Below are 12,755 nucleotides of genomic sequence, written 5' to 3'. Positions count from 1 at the left end.
TGATCACTCTCACTTAATCAGAACTAAAGTCATTGTGTCCAAAAGCATCAACCAATCAAATTGCTTATCTCTGCTTACCATAAGCAGAAAATGCTCATCTTCGAACTCCATCAAGGCATCAACCTAATAAACACCTATGTACACCAAGTTTGAACATTCTAGCTCAATTAGAAGGAGAGTTAGAGAGTTATTGTGTCCCAAAAAGTGTGACAGACGAACGGATGGACGGAACGGACGAACCCATTTTAATAGACAATAAAATACACTGTAAATACTTGGGGGTTTTGTAACTCACTTGAAATTGAAAGCAGAGGAACAGCTAACATGACATATTAATATTGTCATTTATAAAGCATGATAATATTGAAGAACAGTTTCTAAGGGGCTCTTCAGTGTTTTATTCGCTCTATTTACAGATCAGGGTTTTGAAACAAGAATGTTTTGAGTTTAGCTTTAACATGGCCCACTGATTATGTTTTCCAGCTTTTAATTATCTTTCAAGTCAATAGTTGAAGAGTATAGAAGGTTTTTTTCTGAGAACAAGACTTTTGATTTTAAAGACAAAGAGAGTAACTTAATTGTTTGGTAGGGATTGCAATACAGGGGGGGGGGGGGGGCAGGTTTTCAGACAGGAGGCGAGGGGGGGGTGCAGGTTTTCAGACAGGAGGCGAGTCGTATAGATTGTTAGTCTCTGATATAGCCTAGTCGGGTGAGCTATATTAGTAAACCATTAGTGGTACCTAGTTCATTTTAGTTGAGGTGAATGAGTATTTCTTCATTTTAATAATTGAGATAGATAGCATTGGATTATTTAAACTTGTATTATGCAAGAGCTAAATCTGATTATTGCAAGTCTTAATTTAGGGTTCAGATGTTATAGAAATTATAAATTAGATCTTTATTTAAACAACAAGACCAAAATCAACTCTGTAGACCCACGGATGGCTCGGCTACAGCTCGGATTTAAATAGGATTTCACTAATTGATTAAATCAGATAAGGGGTAACCTGATGAAAATACGTCAGTTAGATCGAGGCTAAATGATAGAGTGTACTTAGCGAGGCCGCTGTAAAGCGTTTCCGTATGCCATTGAAAACTTTACTTGATAATCGAGATATGTAGGTGGAGTTAACGCCTGTCAATCAAACGGTCAGCGAAGGTGAAGACACAATTCGCTACCATTTCTAGGCAAATATTACAACGATGATAACTATGTTCAGAATAAAGTAATTTGACTGAATTTTTCAATATATTCTTCTTTCATCATCTACTTTTGAACTGTTATAGCAAGAATGGCCAACTCTCTACAAAAATCTCCCATAATGTATTTTTAAGTGGGTTTACAAGTAAGTTACCGGTACTTAAATTTCCCAGATGACTTTTTAACACCCAAGCAGGGGTCAAAACTGAATAGTAAGGCCACATGCAGATTTCATCAAGGTCACAATGGGGCTAGCACTAACCCTATATTATAACCCTTAGCCACAATCCTCGGCAACACTCACCTGCCCTGACCCTGTTACATCTTGAAAAAATCTGCAGGTGGCCTTAATATTTAGATCTAACCCTTAAAAGTAGCCACTCACCTTTAGTGACTACTGCAGCGTAACGAGCTACGAGAACGAGACCTGGTCGGTTTGTTTCTACCTACAATTTGAAAACAGTTTCACCTTGCGAACTCATTTTGTTTAGGCTATAGCATATTATTGTAAAGCCTGTAAAATAAGATACTGTTACTGTTGTATTAAAGAATTAAATTAAGCGATTACCGTTTGAACTCGGTGTGTAATATGAATGTGAGTAACGCCGTGCCCTCGTCGCTGTTAACTGATATTCAGGGGTTTTCGAAACTGAATAATAAATATTAGATCTACGTACATAAATAGGTTTTCTGTATTCACGTGAATCACTTATTCTTTCACTTCATCGACACAGGTTACGCTTGCCAAATTCGTTTGTATTCTGAGCCGATTTTGACACTTTGTTTACAATCGTGATGTCATTGGCCTTCTTAGTATCTTTAATCGGATCATTGATCATGCGTGTCTGAGCGGGGTGTTCGCGCCACCAAATGCCAAAAAAATGCGTCTTTTTGATCGAGATTGAAGGCTGCGTAAAAAGTCACTCGGCAAACCTCGGCAGATTCCGGTACCACTCGGCAAACCTCGGCAGATTCCGGAACCCTACTTTAGACGTAGGGTACTGGAATCTGTTGAGGTTTACCGAGTGATTCCGGTACCCGTACTGGAATCTGTATAGGTTTGCCGAGTGCGTTAAAAGTCAGCCATGTACGTCTTGATAAATCATACTGGAACGAAATAAAATTTATTCTATCGACTACTTGTCCGATGGCTGAGCATGTATGGCGGTATATTAGATTCAAAATTCTAACGTGCTATCGTCTAATTTGTAACTTCTGATCACTTAATTTTTAACTTCTGTTCGTTTTATTCATGTAATTTAGTAGGCTATAATATAACTTCTATCATGTAATTTTTTTTAAAATTAAGACAATTCATAACCCAACTTCTTTATTTGTTCAATGTGAATTTTAATTTTATTTCATCTTATTTCTATTATTTAGGCGAAAAACGTCTTCTTCATTGATGATGGCATCAGATTTCTCCGATATTAAATAGATTAGAACGGTTCAGACATATTTTGATTTAAATTAATCTAAAAATGGAGGAGCGAGACTTAGCTTCGAACAACCAGTACGGTGGTTGAAATTATTGCACACGTCTTGTCAAACCTTCAAAGGCTATAAATATCTTCGCTCGCAATAGAGTAATTTGAATGAAATTTTCAAATTATTCATATTTATACGCCCACATGAGAATGTGGTCGTATATTGCCGTCGCCCCCGTCAGTCCGTCCGTCCGTCCTGCATCGTCCACAATTTCTCGTGAACACTCTACAGACTACATTTATCATATGGTTGTTTTGAAATTGATATATGTTGTTTGCATTAGTGAGATGAAGAATCCTATTAAATTCCAATAACTTCCGTTAATTTCTTCTGGAGTTATGGCCCTTGTTTCACTTTGTTGCGCCTTGTGAACGCTCTAACGACAAAAGTTATCAACCGATCTGTATGAAAGTTATATGCATCATTTAAATTGGTAAAACAAAGAAGCCTATTGAATTTCAGCAATTTCCGTTAATCACATCTAGAGTTATGGCCCTTGTATCCAATCTGTTTGAAATTGATATGCATCATTTAAATTAGTGAAATGAAGAATCCTATTGAATTTCAGCAATTTCCGTTAATTACGCGTGAGTTATAGCCCTTGTTTCACAAAAGTTATTATCCGATCTGTATGAAATTTATATGCATCATTTAAATTAGTAAAAAAAAGAAGCCTATTGAATTTCATCAATTTCCGTTAATTACATCTAGAGTTATGGCCCTTGTTTCACTTTGATGAATCTTGTGAACGCTCTAATGTCAACAGTTATCATCCGATCTGTTTGAAATTGATATCCGTCATTTAAATTAGTGCAACGAAGAATCCTATTGAATTTCAACAATTCCCGTTAATTCCGCCGTGAGTTTGTTGTACCTTGTGAATGCTTTAACGACAAAAGTTATTATCCGATCTGTATGAAATTTATATGTTTCGTTTAAATTAGTAAAACGAACAAGCCTATTGAGTTTCAGCAAATTTCCGTTAATTACATCTAGAGTTATGGCCCTTGTTTAACTTTGTTGAATCTTGTGAACGCTTGAATGACAAAAGTTATCACCTAATCTGTATGGAATTATATGCATCATTTAAATTAGTGAAATGAAGAAGCTTATTGAATGTTAGCAATTTCCGTCAATTACTTCTAGAGCTTTGGCCCTTGTTTTACTTTGTTGAACCTTGTGAACGTTCGAACGACAAAAGTTATCATCCGATCTGTATGAAATTTATATGCTTTATTTGAATTAGTAAAACGAAAATGCCTGTCGAATTTCAACAATTTCTATAGATTACTTCCAGAGTTATGGCTCTTGTTTTAGTTTCTAGAAACTCGTGAACCCTCAAACGACGAAAATTATAATGTCATCTGTATGAAATTGTCTATTAAATTCCCCTAATTACCTACAAAAGAATAAATATGCGACAACCCTTGTCGACTGCCAAGACGATTGAGCTGCTGTGGGCGTATGTTTTGTTGCCTGGCAACATATCTTATATGATCTATTTTCGAACTATTATAGCAAGAATGGCTAGACCTTTACCTAAATCTTACATAATGTATTTTTAATTTAAAAATTACATGAATAGAAGTTAGAAATTAGGCTACACGAATAGAAGTTTAAAAATTACATAAACAGAAGTTAGAAATTAGACGATAGCACGTTAGAATTTTTAATCTAATATACCGCTTAAACTTTAGGCCTATGTTAGTCTTTTTCCAACAACATTTTATTCAAGTTGCATAAAGCGATACAATAATTTCATAGATAGCGGTGTTCTTGACGAAATTTACCAAAACGAAATAGGGTTTATCGTCCTACTTTTCATCACCAACTAGGCTAATGAAGACGGACTTGCGCCATACAGTGTGCCATGGGTGAAATTTAGCCCGGACAGCGGCACCGACAGCCTCCGCAAATTACAGGGACGGAAGTAATTATGACAGAAATATTATAAACTTAGTTTTGCCAATGTGTATACTTCAAAAAAAAAGTAGGGGATATTCAGAAACAATACAAAACTGCGGAAATGCACTGCTGTTTTTATTAGAGGTAACCAGTGTATGTTAATAACATGCCAATTGCCTACACATGAATATAAACAGTTTATATGGGTGGCTTATCTTACGATCCCATTTCACTCGCAAAGAGATACACTGTTAAAAGTGAAAATGGACGTTTTTGATTTTTGTCTTAATTATGAGTAATTGATCCACCAATCCTCAGACATTCAGCAATTCGTCGTGGCATGCTCCTAATCAACCGTCCAATCACGATTTGGGGCAATCTGACCCACTCCTCTTGCAGTGCCACGGCCAATTCTTGCAGTGTTGTCGGTTGACGTTGACGTCGACGAACACGTCTCCCGATCAAAGTAAACTTAACACACTAAAGCAAAGTGGTTCTGTTGGGGCGATAAGTTCTCCATCTGTGAACATACTTTTAAAGCATGTCAAGTGTTCATGACTATTTATCATATCACAACCTGCATATGTATTTGCATTTCAATATCCCCTACTTCTTTTGAAGAGTATATAACCTATATATATATATATATCATTTCATTGATATAACCGATATCTTCCGGTGTGGTTCTCCCTCCCTTGTTAATGATACAGGACGGGGACAGTGGCTGGTCGTTCGGATGGTATAAAGAGATATTTTTTATAGCAGTAAACGAATATAGACCAACAGTATATAAATATTAATTGACTTAACTGTAAAAAAACCAAAAAAAACCAAAAAAACCAAATCAGATAAAATTCTCCAAATCCTGCACTTGTCTTAAAAAAAATGAACAAGTGCTGTTTAGCTTATATTTGAAAACCGTATCACGTTCGTTGTTGTTTTCAATTTTAACACTCCGCCAAACCATTCAACCTGACGAAGAGCAAGTCGTTTGTATCAACATAATAGTCCCGCTCTGGTGCTCAATCGGCACTTTGAGCACACTGTGGCGACACCAAACGACGTCATAATTAATGGGGAGATTAACTGCCAGGGGTTTGTATGACTCAATTCTATGTCCTTGGTTAGATTGGAGATGTTGGGCTGTAGCTGAGTTCGTAGTAGAGGATTTGGACCTATGTTGACTCACTCTTTTGTCCAGGGGCTATCTAGTTTCTCCTATGTATTTACTATTACAGGAACAGGCAATTTCATAAACACAGTCTTTTGGAGGTGATGGTTTGTTAAGAGGAAGCTTACCATTTGCCTTTAGGATGTGTTGTAGGGTTCGTCCTTTAGAGAAGGTGACTTGGATCCCTATTGGTATGAGGAGTCTCCTAAGATAAGATAACTTCCCTTGAAATGGTATGGTGATTCGTACTGGTGGTTTGTCAGGTTTTGGTTTAATAGTTTCCGTGGGACTGTTAGTGGTAGTCTTGATGGTTTTCTGCACTAATTGGTTTGGGTAGTTGTTGTATTTGGTGAGAACTTCTTCAATGTGGTCAAGTTCTATTTTGAGGGAATCTTTGCAGTTGTTGATGGCACGACTTGCTAGTGCGGCTATGGTAGATGTCTTCATCCTGTGAGGATGGTTAGACTTAAAGTTAATGTATTGGTCGGTATGTGTGGGTTTTATATACACGCTGGACATCTTAACTAGGACATCTAGAAATGGGAGGCATTGTTTCTTTTCTTTTTTTATGGCAAATTTAATTGTTGTTTTGGCTATTGAGGTAATGAAGGAGGATGTTAGAATTTACGTTCTGTTGGAGGATGCCGTGGGTTGGACTGCTGAGGTTGATAGGGCACCCTTCTCAAAACTTGCCATGTAGATATCGCTAAGAATGGGCGACAGGGGGCTTCCCATCAGTAGTCCGTGTATCTGTTTGTAGTAGTATCCTCACCTGGAAAAGTAGGTAGAATCTATACAAGATTTGGTAATATATATATAATATATAAGGAAAACTATGTTTGTCACTTCCTGTTTCTTAAAATCACTGTTACGCACATACCGTAGGAATGATCCCAGTGTTAAAATTATATTTTGAATGTGTTTAACCAATTCTATTACATAGGTAATGTTGACTAACACCAACATTGTCCTTTAAGGGAAATGAAATGAAATGGAGTTTAACGTCCTACTGTTCTGCTCCTAACCTGGGCTAATGAAGACGGGCATACGCCATACAGTGTGCTATGAGGGAAATTTTGCCCGGACAGCGGCACTACGGCCTACTCTTATATCGAATTCCAACTGCCAAGGGATCTTTTACGTGCACGCCAATGTGTACACGGGACCTCGGTTTTTCGTCCCATCCGAACGACTAGACAGCTTTCCTGGTCAGCCCCTTCGTCCTGCATCACTGACAAGGGAGAACCACGCCGGAAAATCTGGATGAACTTTCTCGGCCAATGCAGGGATCGAACACCAGACCTCCAGGCTAGCGAGCTACCGTTTTACCCACTTAGCCACGTGATCCCCCTGTCCTTTAAGGACACCACCTTTAAGGCTATGACCTTAAATATGCATTCAATATCCTTTGTAGCCATCGCCGCTTTATTGTTTTGGACCATTTACCATTTTGATATATCTCTAGTTTGTTTTAAACGCATTTTTTCATTTGTATCTCAATCCAGAAACATGTTGCTATAGAATGTTATGTAGATCTCAGCTTGAATTTATTTTATAGCGAGAATTTGGTTAAAAACACGTCATTTTCATGTGGACGTACATTGTCGTCGCCCCTGTCCGTCACAATTTTTATCCGATTTCAATGAAACTTAAAATATAGGTTTATCTCCCTAAGATCTCGGTTCGTGTCGATATTGGCATGTATCGGACCATAACTTTTACGAAAAATCGCGCTTTTAGCTTGTGGACCCTATAGAGGTCACAATATTTATCTGATTGTGTTGAAATTTGAAATGTAAGTTTATAACCCACAGATCTTGGTTTCTTTCGATATTCGCGCATATTGTTTCGCGACCAACCCTCCGACTGGCAACCAACGAATTTGCTGGCGTTCTCTAGCTGATGTGAAGCCCCCCCCCCCCCCCTCCAATAACCCAGACACGAACAGATAACAGAGTACTTTAATTAAGAACAACACAAACTTTATTATATAAATATATAAAAACACAACACAGTTTATATGGAAATACAATCACTGGTTTATAAGTATAGCACGACGTTTCGACAAGTATTCTCTTATCGTTATCAAGCACAAATGATATTTAGTTAAACTAAAAGGTGGTATTTATAGTAAAACAAAAAAGAAGCCATAGATAAATGCTGTTATAATACAAGATAATAGTTAAATTGATCAAAGGATAATTAAAACTTAAATATAGTTAATTGATGGGGGTTAACAGTGACCAGGGAGCAACAAAGCCATATATTTGATATAGACAAAATAAACACAATTTGAAGCCCTATTAATAAGAAATTTATAATAATGTATAAATTGATCAAAGGATAATTAAAACTTAAATATTAGTTAATTGATAGGGGTTAACAATAATCAGTGGTTAACAATAGTCAGGGAGCAACAAAGCCATAAATTTGATATAGACAAAATAAACAATTTGAAGCCCTATAAGTAAGAAATGTATAATAATGGATGTATACAGTATAACCCCTTAATTTGGTAATTACAAAATATGGTTTATATAACAGGTATTATACTTCTCTAAGCTAATTAAGGGGGAGGGGGGGGGGAGCAGTATGATTGAAGTTAGGTTTTATAATATGTAGAAATGGCCAAAAAGGAACAACAAAAGAAGAAAACAATGTGATTAAAATTAGGTTATATAATAACTAGAAATGTCCAAAAGAAACAAATAGGAAAACTATGGGCCAATAGACAATTATTTCTCCATCTTAATTAGTTCATCATAGGCCTTTGGTATATAGAACCCTGTGTCTCTATTCAGTTCTGGGCTGTGGCGTTTGATTTGGATGGCTTCTATGATTTTCCTGTTTTTCTTTTGGTGTTTATGTATGGCTAAGGTTTGGACATTCTTCCAGTCTGGTTCGTGGGCCTGGTTCTTGCTTATATGTTCTGCTATTGCGGATACATTAGTTTTGGCTCTAGACTTATGTTCTGATATACGTTTGTCAAGTGGTCTTTTCGTTTCACCTATGTATGCCTTGCCGCAAAAGCAGTCTACTTTGTATACTACTCCTTTTGGTTGACTTGGGTTGGTTGGTAGTTGTTTCCCATTTGCATTTAGGATCTGTTTTAAAGTTGTGGAGGTGGTGAATGTTGTTCCAATATTCACTTTCTTCAGGATTCTGCTTACTTGGTAAGATATTTTCCCATAGAATGGCAACATAACTTTGATGTCTGGTTTTTCAGGTTTATCTTTCTGGTGGATGGGATTTAGGGTGGATTCAATAACATGGTTGACAAATTTAATCGAGTAGCTGTTTAGGGTACAGAAGGCGCGTCGAAGATGGTCAAGCTCTGCATGGAGGTAACCAGGATCACAAATGTTGCGGGCTCTTCGGGTTAAACAGGAAACTACAGATCAGTTCTTCAAGTTTACTGTTTAGTTGTTTTTCTAGTTTGGTGGTAGGGTCTTTTCTTATTCGTCTATAGGTAGAAGTATCTTGAATTTCTGCGCCATCAAATCGCCAATTTAATTATTAAATCAAAAACCAGCAAAAAACGGAACAACATTAATAAAGAACAACGAATAGCCATAAAAGAACTTAAGAAAGACCGTTCCATAACCATAATTCCTGCTGACAAAGGGAAATCCACAGTGATCATGGATACCAAAGACTACCACTCCACCGTTAATAACCTGCTCCAAGATACTTCTACCTATAGACGAATAAGAAAAGACCCTACCACCAAACTAGAAAAACAACTAAACAGTAAACTTGAAGAACTGAGAGAACAAGAACAGATCACCAAAAACCAATTTTACCAATTCCGCTGCAGTCACCCACAACCACCATACGCCCGTGCCACCATCAAGACCCATAAGAACCCTGTTAGAGCCAGATTACTTGTATGCTCAAGAGACTCCGTTTTCTACAATGTTGCTCAGCATCTCAGCAAACTACTCTCACCACTAGGCAAGGTTGCATCTTCCTTCATTCCAGATTCCACCATGTTTTGTGAAAAGATCAGAAATATAAAAGACCCAGGGAAAATTGTATCTTATGACGTGGTAGACTTATTCACCAATGTGCCCAGGGATGAAGCCATGGAAGCCCTAAGATCACAAATCAACAACCTAGAACAACCGTTGGGAACCAATTTGTCAACAGATAATATAGTTAGTTTAGTTAGCATGTGCATTAACTCCACCTACTTCACCTGGGGAGATGAAATTTTTGAACAGATCCATGGCCTACCAATGGGAAGCCCGTTATCTCCACTCATCTCAGAAATCTTTGTCACTAGATTTGAAGAACGTGCCCTCCAGTCAACTACGATAAACCCAGTTTGTTATTTCCGCAAGGTTGATGATACTTTCGTTATACTAGAGGAAGAAGATGATCCAACAGCTCTCCTTGACCACCTCAACAACCAGCACCCGGGGATTAAATTTACCATGGAGACAGAAGTTGACCATTCACTCCCATTCCTAGACGTGCACGTCCATAGAGTAAACAACACCATAACAACCAACGTGTACCGGAAACCTACCCATACGGATCAATACATCAACTTCAACTCTACACATCCTACCAATGTTAAAAGATCTGTAGTTTCCTGTTTAACCCGAAGAGCCCGCAACATTTGTGATCCTGGTTACCTCCATGCAGAGCTTGACCATCTTCGACGCGCCTTCTGTACCCTAAACAGCTACTCGATTAAATTTGTCAACCATGTTATTGAATCCACCCTAAATCCCATCCACCAGAAAGATAAACCTGAAAAACCAGACATCAAAGTTATGTTGCCATTCTATGGGAAAATATCTTACCAAGTAAGCAGAATCCTGAAGAAAGTGAATATTGGAACAACATTCACCACCTCCACAACTTTAAAACAGATCCTAAATGCAAATGGGAAACAACTACCAACCAACCCAAGTCAACCAAAAGGAGTAGTATACAAAGTAGACTGCTTTTGCGGCAAGGCATACATAGGTGAAACGAAAAGACCACTTGACAAACGTATATCAGAACATAAGTCTAGAGCCAAAACTAATGTATCCGCAATAGCAGAACATATAAGCAAGAACCAGGCCCACGAACCAGACTGGAAGAATGTCCAAACCTTAGCCATACATAAACACCAAAAGAAAAACAGGAAAATCATAGAAGCCATCCAAATCAAACGCCACAGCCCAGAACTGAATAGAGACACAGGGTTCTATATACCAAAGGCCTATGATGAACTAATTAAGATGGAGAAATAATTGTCTATTGGCCCATAGTTTTCCTATTTGTTTCTTTTGGACATTTCTAGTTATTATATAACCTAATTTTAATCACATTGTTTTCTTCTTTTGTTGTTCCTTTTTGGCCATTTCTACATATTATAAAACCTAACTTCAATCATACTGCTCCCCCCCCCCTCCCCCTTAATTAGCTTAGAGAAGTATAATACCTGTTATATAAACCATATTTTGTAATTACCAAATTAAGGGGTTATACTGTATACATCCATTATTATACATTTCTTACTTATAGGGCTTCAAATTGTTTATTTTGTCTATATCAAATTTATGGCTTTGTTGCTCCCTGACTATTGTTAACCACTGATTATTGTTAACCCCTATCAATTAACTAATATTTAAGTTTTAATTATCCTTTGATCAATTTATACATTATTATAAATTTCTTATTAATAGGGCTTCAAATTGTGTTTATTTTGTCTATATCAAATATATGGCTTTGTTGCTCCCTGGTCACTGTTAACCCCCATCAATTAACTATATTTAAGTTTTAATTATCCTTTGATCAATTTAACTATTATCTTGTATTATAACAGCATTTATCTATGGCTTCTTTTTTGTTTTACTATAAATATCACCTTTTAGTTTAACTAAATATCATTTGTGCTTGATAACGATAAGAGAATACTTGTCGAAACGTCGTGCTATACTTATAAACCAGTGATTGTATTTCCATATAAACTGTGTTGTGTTTTTAATGTGTTCAATCGCTAAATGCCACTCAAGGATTATACATAAATATATATATATAATCAATACAATATTGTCAATATTTAGCAAGAGAAAGTAGCTTTAAAAGTGTACATCGAAGTGAAAAGTTTTACTAGGTTTAAATTGACTTTGAAAATAGTTTTACTGGTATTTAGTTTTTAATGTACATGTAGTTAATATAAAGATATTTAATGTGTACGCAATACGCGATTCAGGAACTTCTGGATAGGTACGGTTTTCCTGTAAATAAAAATCTCAAGCCCAAGGAGTTATCTCCCTTCAGTGCCCAAATAGTAATTAGTATTTCAAGTATTTCTAATGAGACTGTAAACCTTATTTATTTTCTTCAATTCCCCGCAGCAGTTCCACTAAAAACCTTGCTGCTAATACTAATCATAGCAGCCTGTAATAACCGTGTTAATGCTTTGTGCACCGGATTCGGTTCGAACTGCCAGATTCGGTTCAAGGCACCCAGCCCATTCATACAAGCACCAGGTTCGGTTTGAAGCACTAGATCGGTAGCACCAATGACTGGTTATAAAACCACTTTAGGTTCTACAGGTAAATCTGATCATTCAATTATATATGGAGTTGCTATATATATTTCTACCAGTAACACCTTCAGAAAAAGGGCAAGACAGGTAATATAATTAACTGGAGTCAAACGTCGACTCACAGTTAAGACAAAACGTCAAAAGTCAATATCAAAGGCACGGTAAACACCGAAAATTATGACTGAAGTTTTCCTCTAAAATTTGGCCTTCTTTTTTAAAGAAGTATAATTGGGTTCCCCAACACGTCAGGTTGAACAATCTACTACAATCTCATAATTAATTTCTCACCAGTAAAGGTGCATTGAGCCATGGCTATTTTCCGGACTCCAACAATACGTAAGTATACATGAGCTGCGAAGGCCAACTAACTGGAATGGTCGTACAGCGCGCCATATTACGTCACCCAATTTTGACATCATTAACCCCCAACATAGTAT

The 12,755-nt window shown here is 37.0% G+C and overlaps 1 protein-coding gene across 5 annotated transcripts in view; it reads right to left on the bottom strand.

The window, feature by feature from the left end:
- The window catches only part of LOC126812825 (glycerophosphocholine phosphodiesterase GPCPD1), a 43,022-nt gene extending 41,007 nt beyond the window's left edge, over window positions 1-2,015 (bottom strand). For 4 of the 5 annotated variants that reach the window (XM_050539107.2, XM_050539109.2, XM_050539110.2 and 1 more), the window contains exon 1: window positions 1,879-2,015. The gene's annotated coding sequence lies outside the window, so the exon portion shown is untranslated. Of the gene's footprint in view, window positions 1-1,769 lie in introns of all 5 variants that reach the window. The other variant, XM_050539105.1, reaches the window with a different exon arrangement.
- Window positions 2,016-12,755: the final 10,740 nt, after the last annotated feature.

The sequence above is a fragment of the Patella vulgata genome, chromosome 1 (genome assembly GCF_932274485.2).
Source record: "Patella vulgata chromosome 1, xgPatVulg1.2, whole genome shotgun sequence".
Lineage (NCBI taxonomy): Eukaryota > Metazoa > Mollusca > Gastropoda > Patellidae > Patella > Patella vulgata.
Note: the sequence above shows the minus strand (reverse complement) of the source record. Positions and strands in the feature narration are given on the sequence as shown.